Source organism: Plectrocnemia conspersa, unplaced genomic scaffold, assembly GCF_051122295.1.
Source record: "Plectrocnemia conspersa isolate PC_06_02 unplaced genomic scaffold, ASM5112229v1 ptg000008l, whole genome shotgun sequence".
NCBI classification, from domain to species: domain Eukaryota; kingdom Metazoa; phylum Arthropoda; class Insecta; order Trichoptera; family Polycentropodidae; genus Plectrocnemia; species Plectrocnemia conspersa.
The window spans coordinates 15,026,463-15,047,853 of NW_028277172.1; the positions used below are offsets into that span (position 1 = coordinate 15,026,463).

Here is a 21,391-nt window from a genome sequence, read left to right on the forward strand (position 1 = left end):
AAAGAAAAGGCTTATCACATAAACTATAATATGATGTATTAAATATATTTGTATCATTATAAATATTTGGTAGCTCTGCCATTAATCAACCACCATCAATAATTTCACTAGGGAGTAAAAGTCTGGTCACTTATGATCTATAGAATATTTTTATAAAATTGAAGTTAAATAGTAAAATCCAACCACTGGGTGATTAATATTATTTAAACGTATACTTATTATGGTACTTATTTATTTTTATATCTAGCTGTTTTTATTGTAAATATTCCATTGTAATATAGCGTTGGCCCAATGAATCACAATGTAGTGAAAATCAACATCTGCAATTAAGTGCTATGACGTACCTGACTAAAAGTCTAGAAATCAGTTATATATATTGAATTAAATATATTATACTATTTTAACTTACAATTAATTAATGTCACTGTGCAGCTAGATCGGTTTTTCATTATTAGCGTAAGCAAAAATTTCAGTGCCAGTGCCTTACAACCTACGCAATTTTTCCCAAGGTAAAGTAATAAATATATAATAGTTATACATCATCGATAAATAACATTAAAAATAATTATTGAATAAATTAAATAGAATATATCCAGATATGCCCTTATGGTTTACCGTTATTTTTTTTATTTTTACATATTATTTTATATTACCACCAATGGGAAAATGTGGAATATTTCGAGAAGATTTACGAGAAACATTATCCAGATAGATCTTATCCATTTGGTATACATAAAGCAAATAGAAATGACTATATGAATTCTTGAGGAATACTGTGTATGATTTATTTTCTCGAAAAATTAAAAATGTAGAGAAATCAGAAGAACAATATATCATAGTTATAAAACGTTTTAAAACATAACCCACTAATCGTGACGTCGGTTCCGGTACGTCGGCGTCATGTGTGCCATTAGGGAATGCCTTCAATAGTGGGGATGTGCCAGCGTCGATGAAGGGGTGGGGATGTTTAAGGGCGCGCGCGGTGGGGGCATCGCTTTTCCGAAGCTGCGAAAGTCCGGGGCAGGGGCAGTGCCGCGCGGCAGCTGAGCGGCTCTGCACGCGCGTGTGTTGTGCGCAAGCGCTTCCCCCACCCCATCGCGTACTTAAGCGCAGGTGTGAGCGCGCCCGCGACAGTGCAGACGCTTTCCTCGCCGCGGACGGTCCTCCGGTCGCGGTCTGTTCGCCAAAACAACATAAAAAATCAACAACAAAAACCCATAACAACAAAATAGATCGATAACGACCGCAACACCTCAAACAAGAGTACGGACGTTTCTCGTTTCGGACTTTAATTTCATTATTATTTTTTTGGTTTCTTAATAAAAAAAATCGCTAGTGTGTTTGGTACGAGAAGAAGAATCAAATGATTAATAACAAACAACAAAAAAGGCATCTCTGTGATAAATAAAATGATTTTAAACTAAGTTCGATCGCACGGCGGCATATTTATAATAATAATAAACATAATAATAAATAAAAATATTTACACTAGTACTATTTTTGTACTTTTTCCTACATTTATTACCTGAATCTTGAATTGAATTATATATATATATATATGTATATTATGAAAAGTATATGTATACATCATCATCATCAACAACATCATCTGTGACAGCGATCAACGGGTGAACAAACGAAAAATAGGTAAATATCAAATTTTATATCTATATACATATGTCTGTTCAGTGTTGAAAAGTTTAAATGTGGGTAACTGGGTAACCGAGTTTCATTTTAGAATCCGACCTACAGCAATCGCCCGTTACATTATACCACATAATTTTTATTTCTTAATATAAAACAGATAAATAACATAGCACTGTTAAATATAATTACAACATCAGTGTGTTTTTTATGGTTATTTTTTTAAAATAAATATTAAAAACGCATAAATTTCTAAACAATGAGATATAAAAATTTATTTATTTTTTATCTTTAATAATAAAATTGTGACGTCACACGTAAGGTTATATAACGACAACAATGCAGAATCGTGTTTCTCTGTATATGTGTCTGTTTTTTTAATCAATAATACAACATTATCTACACATCGTCCCACATTTACGATATTGATTAGTAAACAGAGCGCGTTTGTCATTGGACCATTTGATATTGTCTATTCAAATAAATCTTTAATAAATAAATTCATTATCCATATTGTCTATTACATTATTATAGTGTTATAGAAAAACAAAATTAAAAGTACTCATTATAATAAAATGTGAGTGATTTCCTAATTTGGAAAAAAATATACTTTAAAATATATTGAAATTAAAATAGTGCTATTTTTAATAAATAAATAGATATTAATTCAAAATTTAATAATATTTTTGTAGAACACTAAATATTGTCAATGAAATTTTTTATATAAATTTCTGTTCAATACGAAAAAAAATAAGCATAAATTCTTTTTTATATACCTTAGATAAGTTTATTATGATAGTATGAAATTTTATAAAAAAAATACTAGAATGATGTACTTTACTTATACTTTCTTTCGCAGTCATGATTTAAAACAAGATTGTGAAATACATATGGATACAAATTACTTACACAACTAAATAGTGTTATTTTTCCATTACATATTTAATAAAACTGTGAATTAAAAATATGGTTCACTATATTTCACAAGAAGCAACATATACATCTATTTTTAATAACCATTAAAGTCAATCTCAATACATATTTTACTTCTTCAAGATTTGACACATAAACTCGTCATTTTAAATTAATTTTAATATTAAAATAAAATAAAAACTATGCACTAATTTTTATAAAATAAACTTTAGGACATATGTATATTTGGATAGATTTATTATGGTACTATATAAATATTATAAATCAATTTACTGGAACGATGTTCTTTATTTATTCCTGTTACCAAATTTTTGTTTGGAAAACTTGTATCGTGATTCTTGAGTCATGATTCAAAACAGGATTTATCAAATCCATACAGATATAAAATTATTTACAGAACTAAATAATGATATTTTTATTATGTTTACTAACACTGTCTCATATGTTTATGATAACCATAAAATTTGTCTATTACATATTTTAATTTTTTAGTGATTTGATCCAAAACAAAATTGATTAAACTTACATAGCAGTAAATCTATTATTATAAATGATTTTATTTCTAATTACACGTTTAGGTATACATTAAAATGTCATTGCTATAATATAAAAAACTTACTTTGATCGTTATTTACCTGGAAATAATCAAAGAAGGATAAACAATAGAAACTTGAGTTAACAATATATAACTTAAACATTGTTTTCTGAAAGACCATCTGTCGGACAAACTATCTTTACATATTCAACTCGCTTTGGACCAAATTAGAATTTGACGTTTTAAATTGAACACACAAGTATACGTGTATTTGCCTATGAGGTAAAAAAACAAAAAGTAAATTAACGTACCTGCGTTGTTTGACAAACACAGAGAAAAATAATCGCTTATCGCTTTATAAAATAGTGTTAAAAATTACCGCGGTGTGCAATTAGACGTAATAGCCGACGTTGAATAAACATTTTCGCCTTGAACGTTACGCTGCTGTCAACTGCTGTTATAACACTATATTTACAATACGAAAATCGTACACAAAATTGTGTGTTTGTATGTGTGCTTATGTAATTTTAACCTGAAAACAGCTTTCCGGTTCGATTCGGTTTGGCTTGCAATAATTCATTCCATTGTCAAAATGAGCATATTCAAATCAAATTTGCATTAGTGAATATGGAACTAAATTCATTCTTATTATTTATGATTTAGGTACTCAAATTTTAATAATAAATAAAACTATGTACTAATTTAAATTGCTATATTATAGGGAATTTCTTATAGATATTAATTAAATGAATTAGTAAATGTGCCGATTTTTATTTTTCACTTATCATGTACTTTTAATAGTCACAGTGATAACTTCATGGTTAAAATTCAAAAGCAATTAAATATTCATAAAGCATAATATAGTTTTTAGTACCATTTTTTATCAAATATTTTGGTTTATAATCACAATATAGATAATACGATTACATTGATAATAAATTATCTGCCAGTCGCGTCAATCTGATTAATTAGATTAAATATCACAAATCAGATTAAACTAAAATTTAATCATTGACCCATTTTCTATATATTTTATTTTATTATTAAATATAATAGTATGTAACTAATTTAAAAAAAATATTTATGCAAGTTTTTTATTTTTTTGGGACATGTATTTGTATTTCTATAAAATTATTTATTAGGATTAAGCTTTATTTTAGTATTAACTTATAGTTTTATGTTTATATATGTATATTATACTCCTATATTACAATATATATCCGTGTTTTGGTATATTAACATTTAATCAAATAATAATATTTAGGGTAAAATTCCATATTGCTTTTATATCATACATAAATAATTTTAACTAACATCAAGAAATTCTTAAAAAAAATATTTTCATCTTCCTATATAAACGCTCGTTACCCACTTCTTCCATCGTTATTGTTGTTATGTATATTTGTACAACATTTTTTTGCGACTCGAAAAATCTGGCCTCCAAAATTCCAGAGAAAAGGAAGCTAAAATTCGACGCGCGTGTATACACGTCGAAACTTATTTAATTGCAAAGTGTTTACATTTACATAGCGATTCTCGGCGAAAATGTAAATTGGACCGAAACTTTTTCCTTTTAATGCTCGACGCTTAAATAATATATTCAAAGTTGTTCTCAGGGATTTTTCGCGTACCTTAACAAGCAAATTTACGCACACACAAGAGGAGGCTTAACGATGGACGAGTTTGTATCGCGATAACTCGCAATCTAGCGAGCAGAATTTTACAGGAATTTCCCTTTACACTCGCAAGATCTCAATTTATGTCTGAAACTTTGTTTCGTCATTTTCTGCTAACCTGTTACGACAGAAGAAACGCTTTTTTAAAATAAAATTAACGCGCACCACCTCTGTTTCATTATATTTTTAATATAGAATTTATTACAAATTAAGATTGCAATAAAGAGTTCTCTGTTGATATGAGATCTTCAATGAACTAAAACTAGGTTTATTATTTCTTTTTAATGTATTAAAAAATATATTGCATTTATGATTAAATCGTAGTTATAAATAAATATAATAGAAGGTCAAATTTGGCCAGATCAGGAACTGCAGCTATGCTGACGAAATCGTGAAATTCAAATAAAAAGCGTACACAAATTGCGAATACGTTTCGCAAGTTTCTTGTCAATATTGTAACAGCTTTCATGTCAGACTGACGTAACATGTTTTTTTTTCACAAACAAGTGTGAGGGTTCAATTAGAGCAAATGTTTCTAAATGTTATTCGAACGTGCGAGAAAAAAGCATATACTCAAATCATTTAGAAGAAAAAATACATGGAAAATTTTCGATGCAAGTGACAGTCTCAAATACGTGAATTATAAAATAATGGCAATATATTTAACAACATGTATCAAATATATGAAAAACGATTTTTTTATTAACTTAAATACCAGTATAACAAGTCAGTGGCAAGTATTTAAAAAGCCTGTGTTTCTATCCCTAATGGACACTAGTATTTTGCTATATATATTAATATTATTAGTGATTGGTATATAATTAAAAGGATTAGGTTTTTCTAGATGTTTCACACTTCACAGATATCATAATAAGCTAGGTCGTGTGTTGTTGTTGTTAGCTGTAATAATAGTTCACTGATTTACATACTTTAATTTCAGTCTAATGTACACATATCATTACTAAGAGGTTGTTGATCGTATTTACTTCGTTGTAACTAGGGATTCCAATCCCGGGATCCCGGACGATTTTCAATACCCGATGAGTCCCGGGATTATAAAAGATAATCCCGAATTATTCGGATTGGTTGATTTATCAAGCACAATCTAATTATTATTGACAACATCGTTATATTTCGTGTACAAACTTGCGCGAGTTGCACGTGTCATCTGTGAATCTTTGAGGCTGTGAGTCTGAACGTGCTTTTTCAGCAGCAGGCTGCTTAGGAACCAAAATCAGATCAAGGCTAAATGATAAAACACTTGATGCTTTGATGTTACTTCGTGAGTTTTATTCAAAATAATGTTTTCAATTAATTGTGTCTATGAATGTACATACCATCTTTTTCCGAAAATAAGACACTGTCTTACTTTCTTTTTTGGTCCGAAATATGAGCTAGATCTTACTATCGGGGGAGGGTTTACTTTTCACGTACAATAAGTAAATTTATATATTTTCGATTAATATTTATTTTTATATAGGAATTTTACATTTATTTCAAATTTATTAATTTATAGTCATTTCATTTTCTTTTGAAACAAAGTCATAACTAATCAAATTCTGAATTCCATCCTGAATTTCAATCGCCACATGTTGGCGTTCATTTTATTTTAACTAGGGCTTATTTTCGGGGGAGGGCTTATATTCCAAAAACTCCTGAAAATCACGCTAGGGCTTATTTTCGGAGGATGTCTTATTTTCGGAAAAAGACGGTATGTACATACATTGTCAAAAGTTCATTTTTTTCTTCTTAAATAAATATATAAGACCTTCCCCTTTTTATTTTTATTATATTATTTTCTATTTTAAGTCCAAGACTAAAATTATACGTACTTTATACATTGTACGTTATAAAAAACAGATGTAAAAATTTATTGTATTATTCATTTTAAATTATTTTTATCGATAAAATAACATGAAAATTATCCCGGGACTGGTCCCGGGATCCCGGGATCGACTAATTGCAATACCGAAATCCCGGGATCAAAATTTTGGCCCGGGATTGGAATCCCTAGTTGTAACACTATAATTTTTTATATTGCAATATAATATTTACAATAAATAAATTATGGTTATATACAATGTTTTTGCAAATTGTATATCAAAAATAAACTGACAATTTTTTATATTACCTAATTTCTACCCTATAATACTGACAAAGCTATTCGTAAACTTGTTTCGCAAAGTTTCAACTCAAATTAAAGGTTCAAAAATCATAAATATCAATCTTTATAAATTGATAAAAAACATTTTTGAATGATTTAAAAGTTAAATGGAATCAAAATCATTTTTGCTACATAGCCAGAAATATAATAAAAATGTAGTTATATATATTTGCTCAGTTTGAGATTTATTAGAGATAATAAGTCATTTAAGAAATGCTTCGTTTTCTTACTAGATAATCCACTTACTACTCGAAGTTTGTTCTAGTTTTTGATGCATACAGCTCAGGACGTTTCATATACCTAATTCAACTACTAGTACAAAACCAAATGTATAGAAATATACTTTGTATGTATGTATATATAATTCCATTAGGTAGTATATTTTTGGTGATATCGATCAGTTAAATAAGTGTCCCAATTATATTAAGTTTGAGAGAATTTAACGACAATATTGCGTGTACTAAAAATATATACATATACTACATAATATTTCAATGTGCGTATAATATATCTTAACGTTGCTAAATTATAATTAAAATAAATATTAGGTAAATAATCAAAGGGCAAATATGATAAGTAAAATAACACATATTTTAATATTTCTTTTGCTAATATGTTAAGTATTTTTTTATCTACTTCTGTACTTTTATTTATATACATTTTTATGCTATTTTTTAATGTGCCTTGCTACTGTGTATTTATGTATATTTAATAACACAATGTATATGTCATTTTTTTTCACAAATTACTTGCACAATTTAAATAAAACTTATACATAAGTACTTTTGCTACAAATATAATATTATACAATCAATCAATGATTTTAAATACAAAATTGTATAGTTATTTTAGTATTAGTAGCAGATAGTATCTTAAACATTATGTTATTTTTTATATTATATAAATATTAAAAGTATCATATTTAAATCAATAGTTTTATATCAAAAATTGACTAAAATTTTACTAATATCTGAGACAAACGACATGCAACGGATGATCTCCCATACTTTCACCACAAGTATATTATCTCGAAACATACAAAGACAATAATTTATTTATTTTTTAATTAAAACTAAAAATACTAAATACAATGTAAGTGATAGTATTTTTATTCATATAATAATAAGATATTAGTTTGAAAGTTTCCTGATAAAAAAATATGAGTTTAATTTATTGATAGAGAATATGCTTCAAAATGTTAAAATTGATTAAAGGATTAGTTAAGCTTTTTATTTATAATTAAAATATTTATTTATATACGCATTTATTTTTTTCGATTATATAGATTTAATACTTGTTACTTTCTTCATCATTTATTTAAAAATTCATATCAATGATTTTAATTATGAATTTTTTTCATTAAAAATTGTAAAATTTACAAAAGCAAAAAATATTATATTATGTATTTATTTTATTCCATTGAAACGAATAAATAAATATAGCGTGGTTTTTATGTAGTTATAATTGAGTTGCTGAATTTATATTTATTTATATAATATTTATATACTTATTTGATAATTAAATGTATATATCATGTATCGGATAGTAGAAGCAAAGTAAAATTATTATGTCATTTTACTTAAATATGAATTTAACCAACTTACACATATTGTCTTTATATGTAAAATCGATATTTCTTATCAGCAGCTTTATTCTAAGCAAAAATTATAGAAAATAGTGCGATTATAAAAAATATTCGCAAAACTAGCTATTATATATTTTAAAAAATAACAAATAAACAATATTCAACATCTAAAATAAAAATTCGTCTTTGAAATTCTTGCTGTATTTTTTGGTATAAAATAATTTAACATGCAAAGGCAGAGTTTAGTTAGCGGACAGTAAAGCCTATGGCCTTAAATTTCCACTAACTAGATTAATTTAACACGTTTACTGCACCGTTGCCAAGTATGGCATTGCGCCATGGTGTGCAACGGTGCCCAGCAAAGTTTGCGCTATCGGTCAGTTACAAAATAGAATTTAATATTAAATGTTCCCGATATTGTGTCTTTTAATTTAATACATACTATTCCAACCAATTTAATTTTTTTTTTAAATATTTTTTTATTTATTTTTTAAATTGCACAGACGTTAACGTGTTAAAGAAGCACTTTTCTTACAAATATATTATGCATATGGTAATCAAATAGACGTGATTATAAGAGCCCGATTCACCAGTGGTATAAGTCGGTTTATAATACTTGTGTTTATAACGGTATATAAAATAGAGTTTCTGATAGAAATTGAGCTTTATATGTAGTCAGTTATTAGTTCAATGAATTATATCTTTAGTTTAACATTTTTATTTTCTAAATAAAAAAAATATGAGGGGATCTAGACATTTTGTTCATTTTAAATTTCAAGCTTAATAGTTTTTTACATGTCATAAAAAATCACTTCATTTGAATATGTATCTATAATATAAAATTTAGCACTAATAAAAATCGTTTATTATTAAATATATTACAAATAAAATTCGTTAAATATTATTTTTCGCCTGATAGTTCAACTAAATTTATCTCAGAAACACTTTACATAATATTATCAGCAAGATAGACCAGTGGTATAAGTCAATGACTAATTCTATATAGATATTACTGTTTTTAAATTTATATCGTGCCTGGTTGCTTATCAGAGATTGGATTTTCTTAAATTTACTCAATCTCACGGATGAATGTTGTAATAAATAATTAAAATAAAATCAACCATAGTAGTTGTTGTTTGTGTTTATTAGTTTGTATTATGTCGTGTTGTAATACAATATTTACAATAAATAAATTGGGTCTCTAAAAATAGGAATGTCAAGATAATTTAATTTTTTGAGCCAATGATCTATATTACATACAATATAAATTAAATAAATCAATAAAGTAACTCTGCAGGTGAAACAAGTGTACAGAAACAAAGCACTGGATTAAAAGGGTCCTGTAATTCAATAATAAAGGCTTACTTTTATATAAATATATATTATTTAAATGTTTGCCACGTTTTTAACACTATTGTCTGACAAATACGATTAGCTTGTCTTTAAAATATATAAGAATGGCTGATTTACATAAATTAGCTACAGATTTCACTATTTAACTTAGCTAAAATTTAAGTTTGAAGCTTCAACATTAAAATTACAACTTCACTTTTTAATCTATAATATCTTTATAACTATTTATTAATGATTAATTGAACCGTTTCTAAATTTTTATTTTGTTCCTTAAAACATTTATTATTCCTACCGTTCTTATTGTTTTGTTTGAGAGAAGTTTTTATGACATATGATGTATTTAAACTTATTTCAGATTGTTTGTAGGACAAAAACGTTCCAATCTTTTTTTCTTAAATCATCAAGTATAATTTTTGTGTACATAAAAAATATCTGTAAATTCAAAAACAACCCTGCACAAATAATATCTAGATATTTTTCCCCATTATTCGCACGCTTCCCCTCGCACAACGCATTCAAAAAAACTCAAATGCGTTTTACGGCCCGCTTGCACGTTCGCTTAGACTACGAGCCGGGACATAAACGATGGGAATTGATTTTCAATGTCACGCCGACAATGCTGTCGGGTTTTATGCGTGCCGCGTGCCAAATGCCCGACAACGCGATAGAACTGAACTGGCGCCAGAATTGGGTTAGCCAGATGCGGCCAAAGGGGCACGAAGGCCGCGCGTTGATAACGCAACCAAGGTTTTCCACGGCGGCGGAAAACTGTCGTTGGAAAACTCACCGCAAACACACACACAAACGCGTTTTATAGTTTGATAAGAGCCGCTTTTGTAAAATACAACAACGTAAATATACCTAGATCGGATCTCCAACGAGGCGTTGGATGGAGGGAAAAGTAAAAATGTTCAAAAAACATGCTAAATACTAAAATTCTGTAGAAGTTATTATTTCACGTCATAGATTAAGATCTCAAGAATATGTAAAAGCAAAAAATGTAATTGAATTAAAAAAATTCAATGCTAGATTTTTTATTTAATCTATAATATTATTAATAAAAATGACTGCATTCATAGATATGATTATTTTTACTGACAACCCACAATCGTCACTGTTTTTGATAATGTAGTTCAAAAAACGACGTTTTAATAATTCATCTAAAATAAATATCGGACAATAGATATTTCTATATAACTGATCGTTACCCGAATAGACAAAACTATCCTGGAACGAATGTATAATAACTAGAATATTATCAAAGTCAAAGTACCCGCCATGAATCAGAAAGATTAAAGATACCCATCCAAACGGCCGTTCGTAATCAGCTCTAACGACTAACGGCAATCTATTCCAAAACTTGCTACCCTTTTGCAATCGGCAGTTTCATCGAAAGGGGTAGAAAACAATGTATCCTATAAATGGAGATATAGGTATACGTGAACGCGGGCAACTAACGATCACTTCCTCAGACCTTCCCTAAAAGACTTTCTCTGACACTACTGACATTCACGCTTTAAAGTTCAATGCACCAAAACTTCTAAAGAGCTCTCTAACTTGGCTACACTAAATATTTACGACCTTCAACCCAATCTGAGAATATTAAAAATCGCAGAAGATTTGAACCCGCTTCGGAAAAGCTTGGTAAAAATGTAGATAATGAGTTCAATGAAAATATAACTTTATTCTAACATATACACTCAATATGTATATTGTTAATTATTATAAATCTAATCTTATTTTTTAATTAATTTAAATAACTAAAATGCAATAAATAATGTAAGCCACTATTTTATCTGCCTCTTTGTATATCTGTCTTTTTACAATATAATTAACTATATTGTTATAAAACAAGTTATAAAATGATTATTTGCCTTTTAGTTTACTTTTAACTATTGAAATTTATGACAAATTATTAATTAAATATTATCATACGCAATCGTGATTCTTATCTATTTTTTTGATTACAGATATTTGTATTAAAATACAAAGAAGGTATTATGTTAGTAGCTGGCTACTTTTAAGTGCGCCGTCTCTTTTTTATCTTGTATTAAGTGCAATTTACGGTTCTTTGGCGTAAAAAACATGTATATCGTGTCGCAATGATGTTTTAAAATTTACAATGCAAATGCGCGCACGTTATGCGAAAATGTGTTTGTCGTTCGACAATCGTCGTCGAATTATCATATTTACGATGTTAAAAATTTTAACTGCTCGTTTAAAATGAACGTTAGGTTAATTACGACAATTCTGGCGGTTTTGTCTCCCCACCACAAATTCAGTGAAAACGCATTATTTCAAATGGACGTGCTTTGCGAATTTGAGATTATACTAGTTATTTTTTTTTAACTTAGTTTAATTTATAAACATTACTACAAACAGAGACTAATAGAGCGTAACGATCAAAAGCGGTTTATTGTTATTTAAAAACTGAGAGCTGCAGCTAAAAATAAAAAATAAATGAGATATTATGTGCTAGATAGTGAATTTGTGTTCAGCACTCCAGCCACACACGATTTGCTTTAAAGCATAGCTTATAACTTCAGACGTATCATTTGTAATCGCCTGATTGATGTGTGAGATTTTCGGACTTACTGTTAGTTTTTTCAATGCGGTGACGATACAAGGTCGCCACGTGCAAAGTCACGTATCATGTATGTAGTAGGATAAGACTCATCAATGCTGAGACGCGCGCACATGTCATGACAGTCATGACAACGCGGCCACTTGAACGTACGTGACGCAAATTGAGCCAAAACAATAATTTGCTAACGTCACTGGACATCGGTATGATAGTGATAAGACATGCAGCGAGATCTAGGTAGTCAAATTGCTCATAGAAATTAAGCTTGATATGGAATTGGTTAATAGTTTAATGAATTATATCCTAAATTTAAAACTTTCTTTTATCATGAAAAATTATATGGATGTTTTAAATTTAGCTCTCATATAATAATAATTGTATTGAGGCAGATATTTTGTCACTAAATTGATTTCAGTCTGGTGTCACACTACTTAATTAGTAGTTGTTGGTTGTGTTGACACGGTTGTAACGCATTGAGTAACATGTTGCAACGGATGATTTGCAATTAACAAATGTATGAACAATAAAATTAAAATGATTTTTTAAATACAATATGAATGATGATTTTTTTTTCTAGTATTATCTTTCAAAAGCACTCACATAGGCAAATGTGTTTTTATATGAAATTAAGTATTTGCTCTGTTCTCTCGTTCGCTTGATTGCATTATTTTCTATAAAAAAATAGTTGTGTTATATCTTAAAACAACAATAAATTGTGTCAATTACACAGTTACATTGTATGTTTTATTATATACCAGATAAACATTGTTGAAAAGCATTGAAAGATTCAAGGTTTTCTCTGATAAAGGGTATTGTCAGTCAATTTTATTTTAATGATAATCTCAGCAGCCTTGTCCTTTAAAATTATTTAAATATAAATATTATGTCCGTTGATTTTAATGTTATGTTTTTGATAACAACCATATCATAACTAGTTACCGCTGACCTACAGTGCAGTTTTAACTTGCCCTCAAGGTCTAAACTACTATCAAGGAAGTTTAATATCCTCTTGGATGTGACGCTTGTATAATAGCATCTGATTATACTATTTATTGTAGTCATCATTTACTTAAGGGCCATATAACATTATGATAAAAATTTGTCCAGTTAATAATGCTTCAACAGGATCGTAGTCTTATATACTTTCGGTAGTCCATACACTTAAATAAATATTTGATTTTTTTATTTAACATTAAATGCACAATTATTTAATCTTTACTTGCATTTTTTCTAGAAAAACATAAGTGCAAATCAGCTTTTATAACACAAGGTCGCAATAAGTAGATAAGTACAGTTTGTCGTTATCAATTCTCAGCGTAAAAATGGCAGTATTTTTATATCGCTGTCATTGTGGAACGTTACAGTAAACTGATCGTTAAAAACTACAATGGAAATTTCCAACTCGTTAACGTGCGGCTTGCGTCTTGTTGGTTTATAAATTAGAGACTGTGTTTAAATAATAGTATGGTAATCAAAATTTACAATAACGATTACCTACTTATACTAATATATTCCTTGAAACACATTTCTATAATGAATGTACTTATTATAGCAAAACATATAAATGAACAAATTTTTGAAAAAAACTATTACATAATATTATTTTTTCACTGTTGTACTACAAATATAATATGTTTAAGCTGTAATAACAGTTTATATTTATTAAAATATATGTCATTGATTTACATATGTATTATAACTTACATGGTAGTTCTTTGTAATGCATTGAGCAAAAACCTTCATATTACAATATAATATTTACAATAAATAAATAAAGTAAAATTATATACAATGTTAGATAGCATTTTTCTTATAATTGGTAATGTTACATAACTAGCTATGTTCATCCTATCTTTAGTTACCTTTTAGATTCACTTTTATGACGTTGAATGTGTAATAAAGGAATTTTGTAGTAATATGCAAGACAAAAGTTTCAGAGATCATGATACTGACAAAGTATAAATACAAAGTGAGAATATATACTAATCAAATTTAAAACGCGTAACTTATAATCGAAATATTACAATCATTATTGTAATATTTGCTAGAATTTTCCTATATCCTATATAAAATAGTTTTGCTACGAATATTTAAATACAGAAGTAACAAGATGTTAATCTTAGCAATCATGTTTACTATTACTATCTCATAATAAATTTGAGTTACCCACACAATTTTTTGTTCATTATGTAAACTCCATAAAAAATCTTAATAATATTATTTTTCTACTAAAATTCTGATCTCCATAAATATGTTTTTTTAATTGCCACAGAAAACAACACAGCAAAATGTTTCAAAATAACTCAACTATTTTTAGCTTAACTTATAATTATTATGAATTGTACTTAAATAATGAAGAGTACAGGAGATGTATTTTGGGCAATTTAGTATTACTTCGATCAGTAAACCACCATTATTTGTACTTGCTGTAAAGTTGATAATTTTTACTTCAGGAAATCAACTTATTTAGTTTATTACCTGACTAAGTATGTCTGAATACAGACTTATACTTCTAGATTATAATTTAACTTTGCTATGATTATTATTTATGTCGTTAAATATTACAGATCCTAATTTAAATTAGCTGAAAATACGTTTTTGAATATTTATAATCAAGTTCGTTTCATTTTTAATAACATTTTTTATTTTCAGAACAATTTCTATATTACATAATTTTATTTTTATATTAGAATATATTTTTTTTAAGCTGATGAATTATAATTAATCCTGCTCTAATTAAACCTTGATTTTAATTTTAATACGTTTAAAATTACTTAAAAAATATATACATAAATATAATATACAAAGAAATTTGTTAACATACATATATGATAAATATCTTAATATTCTTAAAAAAAAATATTTATTAAAACATTTATATAATTATAAAAATCACATATCGATAGCCTAAAGTGAAAATTGATCAACGTACATAGGTAGATGAAAATAATAGACAACGATCTACAAGATCTTATTTTTACCAAATTTAAATGCATCAAAGTGGGCCATAACTATCTTTAATTCTTTGTATATTAGTGTCTTTTAGAAAAATACTTAATTGAGAATTCTTATTTTTTAATTTTTTAATTCTCATTTCAGAATTTTCATTCATTAAAAAATGTATGAATATTTTTATTTTTTAATATTTTTAAATTTAATTTTCAGCAAAAAATTGTTTACGTTTTTTTCAACTACTCTAATTGGCCCTATATTTGCTTCTATATTCTTATAACTACATTAATATTCAGATAAAAAAGACGCTCAGCGTGGAAATCGGCAAATTGCAAAAATGTATGGGGGCTTTTCACGAATTTACGCCATAAAAATTGTCTGTCGGCGAAACTTAATTCTCGTTTTTTATCTTTATTTTGTTTGGAATATGAAAAATGTAAAATAGTAACAGCTGTTATTAACAATTTTCTTTACTATTCGGGTATAAACGCGGAAGCCCGAAATTCCTTCGTCACTCCACACTCTGTAATCAATCGAAGTAGATCGACTCGTCTGGTCTTTTAAATAATCGCATCCATTATAACATATCATCATCCTATTGAAGTGTGTTATCTTTAACGAGTATCTAATTTTCTGTTTATCAACAATATAAATATATCTACAATATATTACATACATTTTTTTATTTATCAAAATTTCTCGAGAATTCTCAAGAACATCGAAAATTCGCATTTCGCGAAAAATGAGAAACATCCAAAAACAAGAATGCCTACTTGTATATAACCTAACATTTGAGATAATCCTTGATTCTAAATTAATCCTTGAAACATTTCATTCGCACAAAATCTGTAGGTATTGTACTCTGGTGCTCTGAATGCATCCATGAGTGTGCGCGGCAATTCCGGCCTTAGCCGAGGGACCAATTTGCGTACGTAGATCCAATATCCTACGCTAATTGAATTGTGCTAGGGACACAACAACGTTTCAAGTCTAGGGCGCTAAGCGAATTACCTCTAATTGAGTGTACTCCTCCGTCCGCCGACAGATGACCGTGTCCGAATAACGCGTCATTGAAGAGCACCAAAGGTTTCGGTTGTGCTTCGTACGTGCTCCGAATGGCAAAAGTCTTGGCTAGATCAAGGTCCTCTTAAGTGGCTAAGTGGTACTAGTTTGTAGTTGTTGTGTAACGGCGGCACAGCTGACTGGGGTTTTATCAAGCAACTTCTTCTGGAATGAAATTGTGTACCACGTAAGTTCATTACTTGAAGCGTCAATAAAAACTTTTTTCATTTTCTTGGCAAATTTGCAGTAGCCGAACTAATAAAGGACATGTTAAACATTCCACCTTTTGCTACAGGTGATTGTATTATCCAGTTTAAGAGCAATTTTGTAAAAAATAAATATTAAATTAACAATACTATATCGATAAATATGAAGAATGTTACTCAAATTTTTATATTATACTCAAAGCTTAGCAACGAAGCAATTTAACACTAAATCATTAAGTAAGACGAAATATTATTTTTATTTTAAAATAAAAATAGCTATAAATAATATTTATATATGTTTTGGTAAATAATAAATCCATAGATTTAACGCTTGAGTAGCAACATCAGATTAACATTTAATCGGTTGGTGTTTTATTACCGTTTCAATGTTAGCAAAGACAACTTTCTTGTGGGCGCTAATTACCAGATAGATATTTAGTTAAAATAAATAAGTAAATAGGACCTTATATAATTATAATATTAGTGAGAAACACGATAGGAGTCGTTCGTTAATTACTGTATTCATTTTGTATATATATATATTACAATGCAATATTACAAAAATGTTCTTACTATGCAAACAATTAAAATAAAAGGCTACTTCTGAAAATACACGTATATTATTTATTTTATTAATTTATTTAGCTTAATAGCTAATCTTTACATCTAACAAATTTAGTAAACATATATAAAAATATATAAAAAATACATAACAGAAAGAAAAAATATACAATAATAAAGACTTAATATTATAATATTTTATTTCTATATGTACGAAGGTGTTTTTTTATTCCATTTATAAAACCCGTTATATTTTTGCTGTTTCGGATTTCTCTTGGAAGACTATTATATAAATTAAAACCTCCGTACATAATTCCCCTAGCCGTACTCGTTTTCTTATACTTAATTATTTTTAAATTTTCTCTATTTCTAGTATTATATTTATGTACATCTATAGCTATAGCTATACACTAAGATCAATAAATCCATAATCAAATCAAAACTTTTTTCTAGATAAATAAGTATTGAATTAAAAGGTGCTGTACTCAATAATTCATGCCATATGACATTGCTGGTATAAGCAGGTCGCATCGAACAACGATTGAATTATTTATACTTATAGGTATTAAAAAATCTATACGTAAACACAAAATAAAATATAAGTTGCAAATGTCTAATTATTTCTAAGCATGTCTAGCATAATAAATTATTTAATTAAATATAATAATTTAATAATTATTAAAAATATATAATTGAATTACAATTATATGCTTATTAATTAATTTAAATAAAAGTTATTTAAGTGGTATAAGTCGGTACCCTAGACCCTAGTGTTATTCGATCATCACAGGTTAGATTTTCATAATCTCATGGAAGAATAAAAATGATTTAGTTTTTACTTAGTGACATACATTGATTGTTAGCTATTATAATTATTTAAAAATATATCACTGATTTACAGAGATTGATTTCAATCTAGGGTCTCACTACTTACTTTTTAGTTGCTTCTTGCCTTCACCCCGTTGTAATTCATTAGGATTATGCCTGTTATGTTGCAACGAAAGACTTAAAAATAAATAAATATTATTTCTAGATTGGTTAAACATACGGATAGGTGGAAGAGTTTGTGACGGTGTGATACTCAAGAGGAGGTGTTTGGCTTAATATTAGTGAGTCGTGTATTTATTAATAACAAATGTAAAATAAAATTTTAATAATTATTATGATTGATATGAGTTTGCCTAAAAACTTTAAAGCTTTTAATTTCACTCCCAAAATTGATTTTATCTGTAATATATTCATCTCATAAAATAATTAATTGCTTGTTAATATTATGGTAAATCACGTGTTAAAAAATATTTTGACATTCTACTTTGCTTTTTTTTTTATTCTTATTATATATTTAGTACTCTGTTTTGTTATATTTAACATACACAGGTACGAAATTTTTTTTTTTTATTCTAATTTTCAACGGACGGTAGTCAATTTAAAATCCTGTCTGTTGTTTAGTCCATATTCAATGTAATAATAACCTTTTAAATGAAATTTGTGTGTAAAATTTTGCTGCTCGAACAAATCATTTATTAAAAATTAAATATTTATCTGTGTACATATTTTTTAATACCTCACTGTTTTTTTAAGTAAAAGAACAATTCATAAAAAAATATTTTTGAAATTAAGGCTTAATGATGACAATATCATAGTGGGATTAAAATTGGGTCATTAGAATAATAGTATGCATTTCAATCAAAAAGTTTGAGTGCCAGTTTTTTAACAATGATTTTATTTACTGAACAACACTTATGTCAAAGAATGGGGGTTAAAATGAGAAATCCAAAAGAATGAGAGCAAAAACAAATTGATCAATTAATTTAAGCTTTTATTAGTGGCAAAAGTTATTATTATTAGTGTAAAAATATGCGATATTATAAAAAAAAAAAGGTCCCAGCTGCAATGACATATATTAGTCATAAATTATATTACACATAATAATTTATAATTATTAATATAGATTCACCGATTCCCAAACTTTATTTTTTTAAACCACATAAAGCCAATCAATAATATGCATTGAAAAATACTCTAAAAATTCTATAAGGAAAAAATAAAAGTGTATGAAAATTGTCTCAAAAATGCTTTAATATTAAGCTACACAAAACATTGAAATATTTTACATTAAAGGCATAATTTATTAACCGACAATATAGTTTCATAATGACTTATTTTTATATTATGTATGGAGAGAAATAAATAAATTAGAAATGCTAAAAAATATATAAATATAATTTGCTTATGTTATTTCATTTTTATTATACCATTGTTTCATTCATGATTATTTCAAAGATATGGTTTGTTTTAAAACTATAGCCAAATCATTCTGTAATGTATTCTGTTCAATTGTGAGTAAAGATATTTGAACGACAATACAATTACTGAATATTTTTTGCTAAATATTGTTGTTTAACCATTTTCCTAATCTCTTTTGGTTATCATATAGGATCTTTTTCTTATTTCAGATAATGATCCTTTGAAATAATATTGTCATATTGTTTCTTAAAACTTATGAAGAACAGAATTCGACACATGCCACTTTTGCTTTTCAGTTAGTTCGTGCGGTACTCAACTGGTGCTTTGTGGATTTGCTTCAATAATATTTCCCAATCTTTCTTCATCAATAGCAGATGCAGGCCTTCTACTGGTTGTTGAAATTGCTAGTAGGAAATTTCTTAAGCCGACGTCACAGTATCCTCACCAAATCTTAATTTGATATTTTTTGGGGCAGGTGCCACATTAAATCCGTAAATGATTTATTTGTCTCCTATACAAAACGTCAGTTAACATGTTCTTTTATTAGGATCTGCATATAGTAAATACGAAACAATACACTATGCTCAGTCACGAGTATAACGATTGAGAAAATTCTCAATTTAAAGTTTGATCCTTCTAGATCTACATATTTTACGTAAAATCCTTCCAAGGCGCCTCCGAACCTTCATTCACCAGAAAGATTCACAGCTGAAAACTATTTGCTTTATAAATAATTGAACAACGCAATGGTAGCGCAAATAAATTGCTCCGGCTTCATGTCGGAACGAAAATATCTATTAACTCGCGAATGTATTGCGATTGAATTGGATTTTTAATAAAACATTCCTTTATACCTGCTTTTCCGGGTAAGCTTTTCTTTTTAATTTTCTTCTCTTCTTCCTTCCGTTGTTTCTCCGCCTCAAAGGTATGTATACAAAACGTATATACCAAGATTTTTAAGTCGCTTCAGAGAAACAACAAATTGTGTTTCTTCACTTGTAGAAAAAAATCTTAACAAACCTAGCAATATAATGATTGCGAAATTAAGCCTGTATTTATTTTTAAATGTATATTTCAGTGTAATTGCTTCCACTTACCTTCAGTCAATTGACTTATATATTTCTTCGACTCAATTAATCGATAGCTTAAAAATATAAAAAACAAATATTTACGACATAGACGCTCACAATGAAAAATAATGAACACGATAAACATAAATCACTTATCGTGCTCAATAGTTTTAAGCGAAAGAGTGTTAACAGATCTTAATAAAATTATTATTGCTAACGCAATTTAGAAAATCAATAAGTTTTAAAACGCTACTTTTATTGCTTTCATGCAAATATGTAGATATAGTGATTCCAAGTATATTAATTACCATTATTGTACAGTATAATTATTATTACACCATAAAACAATATCTTTACACGAAGTTTTAGTTTAAGATTTATTAAATTCTGTGTTAAAAAAATATTTATATGCACTTACTTTTTAGTATATTCGAGTTTTTAAATTTTTTATCTAGTTATTAATTTGTTTTTAAATACATTTTTTTTTGTCAAAGGAAAGTTTTTTCAATATTTTTCTATGATACTATTTTTTTACAAAGATTAAAAAACCTGATATATATGTAAAAATACAAGTTAAATAAAAAAAAATATTGGTATTTCATGTATAGTATTTTAATTAAATATAATTGTATAATTGATGCGACTGTAGTGCACTTTTATTATATAAATTTAAACATTTAATAAAATCGTTGTAAACAAGATAAACTATACATGGTTAAATTAAACGAATATTAGATCATTGTATCATTAAGCTAAAATTAATTTATATATAAATTAGATCAGCTTATAAACTGAAAAAACATTCCTATTATACATTAT

The 21,391-nt window shown here is 27.4% G+C and overlaps 1 protein-coding gene across 2 annotated transcripts in view; it reads left to right on the forward strand.

The window, feature by feature from the left end:
• Positions 1 to 1,132: 1,132 nt before the first annotated feature.
• Positions 1,133 to 21,391, forward strand: part of Tob (Transducer of ERBB2) — a 51,684-nt gene continuing 31,425 nt past the window's right edge. For both annotated transcript variants that reach the window (XM_088189110.1, XM_088189109.1), the window contains exon 1: positions 1,133 to 1,647. The gene's annotated coding sequence lies outside the window, so the exon portion shown is untranslated. The remainder of the gene's footprint in view (positions 1,648 to 21,391) is intronic.